Below are 4,838 nucleotides of genomic sequence, written 5' to 3' on the forward strand. Positions count from 1 at the left end.
AGATTATACAAGAAACTACCGAGAAGATCATCCAAATTCAACAACGGTTGAAAACCGCCCAAAGTCGACAAAAGAGCTACGCTGACATTAAAAGAAAAGATATAGAATTTGAAATTGGAGAGATGGTCATGCTTAAAGTTGCACCTTGGAAAGGCGTTGTTCGATTTGGTAAACGAGGGAAATTAAATCCAAGGTATATTGGACCATTCAAGATTATTGATCGTGTCGGACCAGTAGCTTACCGACTTGAGTTACCTCAACAACTCGCGGCTGTACATAACACTTTCCACGTCTCGAATTTGAAGAAATGTTTTGCTAAAGAAGATCTCACTATTCCGTTAGATGAAATCCAAATCAACGAAAAACTTCAATTCATCGAAGAACCCGTCGAAATAATGGATCGTGAGATTAAAAGACTTAAGCAAAACAAGATACCAATTGTTAAGGTTCGATGGAATGCTCGTAGAGGACCCGAGTTCACCTGGGAGCGTGAAGATCAGATGAAGAAGAAATACCCGCATCTATTTCCAGAAGATTCGTCAACACCTTCAACAGCTTAAAATTTCGGGACGAAATTTATTTAACGGGTAGGTACTGTAGTGACCCGAACTTTTCTATGTTTATATATATTAATTGAGATTGATATTTACATGATTAAATGTTTCCAACATGTTAAGCAATCAAACTTGTTAAGACTTGATTAATTGAAATAGGTTTCATATAGACAATTGACCACCCAAGTTGACCGGTGATTCACGAACGTTAAAACTTGTAAAAACTATATGATGACATATATATGGTTATATATATAGTTAACATGATATTATGATAAGTAAACATATCATTAAGTATATTAACAATGAACTACGTATGTAAAAACAAGACTACTAACTTAATGATTTTGAAACGAGACATATATGTAACGATTATCGTTGTAACAACATTTAATGTATATATATCATATTAAGAGATATTCGTACATCATAATATCATGATAATATAATAATTTAAAATCTCTTTTGATATTATAAACATTGGGTTAACAACATTTAACAAGATCGTTAACCTAAAGGTTTCAAAACAACATTTACATGTAACGACTAACGATGACTTAACGACTCAGTTAAAATGTATATACATGTAGTGTTTTAATATGTATTCATACACTTTTGAAAGACTTCAAGACACTTATCAAAATACTTCTACTTAACAAAAATGCTTACAATTACATCCTCGTTCAGTTTCATCAACAATTCTACTCGTATGCACCCGTATTCGTACTCGTACAATACACAGCTTTTAGATGTATGTACTATTGGTATATACACTCCAATGATCAGCTCTTAGCAGCCCATGTGAGTCACCTAACACATGTGGGAACCATCATTTGGCAACTAGCATGAAATATCTCATAAAATTACAAAAATATGAGTAATCATTCATGACTTATTTACATGAAAACAAAATTACATATCCTTTATATCTAATCCATACACCAACGACCAAAAACACCTACAAACACTTTAATTCTTCAATTTTCTTCATCTAATTGATCTCTCTCAAGTTCTATCTTCAAGTTCTAAGTGTTCTTCATAAATTCCAAAAGTTCTAGTTTCATAAAATCAAGAATACTTCCAAGATTGCTAGCTCACTTCCAATCTTGTAAGGTGATCATCCAACCTCAAGAAATCTTTGTTTCTTACAGTAGGTTATCATTCTAATACAAGGTAATAATCATATTCAAACTTTGGTTCAATTTCTATAACTATAACAATCTTATTTCAAGTGATGATCTTACTTGAACTTGTTTTCGTGTCATGATTTTGCTTCAAGAACTTTGAGCCATCCAAGGATCCATTGAAGCTAGATCCATTTTTCTCTTTTCCAGTAGGTTTATCCAAGGAAATTAAGGTAGTAATGATGTTCATAACATCATTTGATTCATACATATAAAGCTATCTTATTCGAAGGTTTAAACTTGTAATCACTAGAACATAGTTTAGTTAATTCTAAACTTGTTCGCAAACAAAAGTTAATCCTTCTAACTTGACTTTTAAAATAAACTAAACACATGTTCTATATCTATATGATATGCTAACTTAATGATTTAAAACCTGGAAACACGAAAAACACCGTAAAACCGGATTTACGCCGTCGTAGTAACACCGCGGGCTGTTTTGGGTTAGTTAATTAAAAACTATGATAAACTTTGATTTAAAAGTTGTTATTCTGAGAAAATGATTTTTATTATGAACATGAAACTATATCCAAAAATTATGGTTAAACTCAAAGTGGAAGTATGTTTTCTAAAATGGTCATCTAGACGTCGTTCTTTCGACTAAAATGACTACCTTTACAAAAACGACTTGTAACTTATTTTTTCGACTATAAACCTATACTTTTTCTGTTTAGATTCATAAAATAGAGTCCAATATGAAACCATAGCAATTTTATTCACTCAAAACGGATTTAAAATGAAGAAGTTATGGGTAAAACAAGATTGGATAATTTTTCTCATTTTAGCTACGTGAAAATTGGTAACAAATCTATTCCAACCATAACTTAATCAACTTGTATTGTATATTATGTAATCTTGAGATACCATAGACACGTATACAATGTTTCGACCTATCATGTCGACACATCTATATATATTTCGGAACAACCATAGACACTCTATATGTGAATGTTGGAGTTAGCTATACAGGGTTGAGGTTGATTCCAAAATATATATAGTTTGAGTTGTGATCAATACTGAGATACGTATACACTGGGTCGTGGATTGATTCAAGATAATATTTATCGATTTATTTCTGTACATCTAACTGTGGACAACTAGTTGTAGGTTACTAACGAGGACAGCTGACTTAATAAACTTAAAACATCAAAATATATTAAAAGTGTTGTAAATATATTTTGAACATACTTTGATATATATGTATATATTGTTATAGGTTCGTGAATCAACCAGTGGCCAAGTCTTACTTCCCGACGAAGTAAAAATCTGTGAAAGTGAGTTATAGTCCCACTTTTAAAATCTAATATTTTTGGGATGAGAATACATGCAGGTTTTATAAATGATTTACAAAATAGACACAAGTACGTGAAACTACATTCTATGGTTGAATTATCGAAATCGAATATGCCCCTTTTTATTAAGTCTGGTAATCTAAGAATTAGGGAACAGACACCCTAATTGACGCGAATCCTAAAGATAGATCTATCGGGCCCAACAAGCCCCATCCAAAGTACCGGATGCTTTAGTACTTCGAAATTTATATCATATCCGAAGGGTGTCCCGGAATGATGGGGATATTCTTATATATGCATCTTGTTAATGTCGGTTACCAGGTGTTCACCATATGAATGATTTTTATCTCTATGTATGGGATGTGTATTGAAATATGAAATCTTGTGGTCTATTATTATGATTTGATATATATAGGTTAAACCTATAACTCACCAACATTTTTGTTGACGTTTTAAGCATGTTTATTCTCAGGTGATTATTAAGAGCTTCCGCTGTCGCATACTTAAATAAGGACGAGATTTGGAGTCCATGCTTGTATGATATTGTGTAAAAACTGCATTCAAGAAACTTATTTTGTTGTAACATATTTGTATTGTAAACCATTATGTAATGGTCGTGTGTAAACAGGATATTTTAGATTATCATTATTTGATAATCTACGTAAAGCTTTTTAAAACCTTTATCTATGAAATAAAGGTTATGGTTTGTTTTAAAAATGAATGCAGTCTTTGAAAAATGTCTCATATAGAGGTCAAAACCTCGCAACGAAATCAATTAATATGGAACGTTTTTAATCAATAAGAACGGGACATTTCACGTTGGTCTTAGAGAACCAGAAAATTTGCATTAGTGTGTCTTATCGAGTTTGTTAGGATGCATTAGTGAGTCTGGACTTCGACCGTGTTTTCTTTAAAAATGATTTAACATTTTTGTTGGAAACTATATATTTTTAACATATGAATATTATGTGATATATTAATCTCTTAACGTGTTTGATATTATGTGATAGATGTCTACCTCTAGAACAAGTCCCATTGACTCACCTAATAATAATGAAGAGTCAAATGTAAATTGGAATGATTTGTGGACTGATTCACAAGTTCCCGAAGAGGAACCGGAAGAAGAGTCGGAACCGGAAGAAGAATCGGAACCGGAAGAAGAATCGGAACCGGAAGAAGAATCGGAACCGGTGGGGGAAATAATAAAACGGGTAAGTAAAAGAGAATCCTCAACCAACCGACCAAGGTTAATTATGGTCAATGGTGTTTCCGCCAAGGAAGCAAAATATTGGGAGGATTACCAATTCTCCGATGAATCGGATTCCGACGAGAATTCCGATGATGTTATAGAAATTACCCCAACTGAATTTAAAAAGGCAAAAGAAAATAATAAGGGAAAGGGCATAAAAATAGAGAAATCTAATTCCAACCCCTATGAACTTTATATGTATCGTCAACCCCCGAAGTCCTTAAGTTGTAACAATGACCCGGGAACCTCTAAACCACCAGGTTTTTCTAAACCAATGTGGACAATGACGGCTCGTATTAGGGGAACATCATATATCCCTAGAAACTTGGCAAAACGAACCAAAACCGAAGAAGAAGAAACGAGCGAGTCGGAATAAGATAGTTGTATTCGTGTGGTGTAATATATGTAATATAGTGTTCTTATGCTTTATGATATATGTAAAAATTGCTTGTATTAATAAGTATTTTTTTATGAATCTAACTCTTGTCTATTTTACAGTTTAAAAACACAAAATGGATAGACAACCCAATATTTTAAGAGACCTACCCGGAGACATGAT

Source organism: Rutidosis leptorrhynchoides, chromosome 9, assembly GCF_046630445.1.
Source record: "Rutidosis leptorrhynchoides isolate AG116_Rl617_1_P2 chromosome 9, CSIRO_AGI_Rlap_v1, whole genome shotgun sequence".
NCBI classification, from domain to species: domain Eukaryota; kingdom Viridiplantae; phylum Streptophyta; class Magnoliopsida; order Asterales; family Asteraceae; genus Rutidosis; species Rutidosis leptorrhynchoides.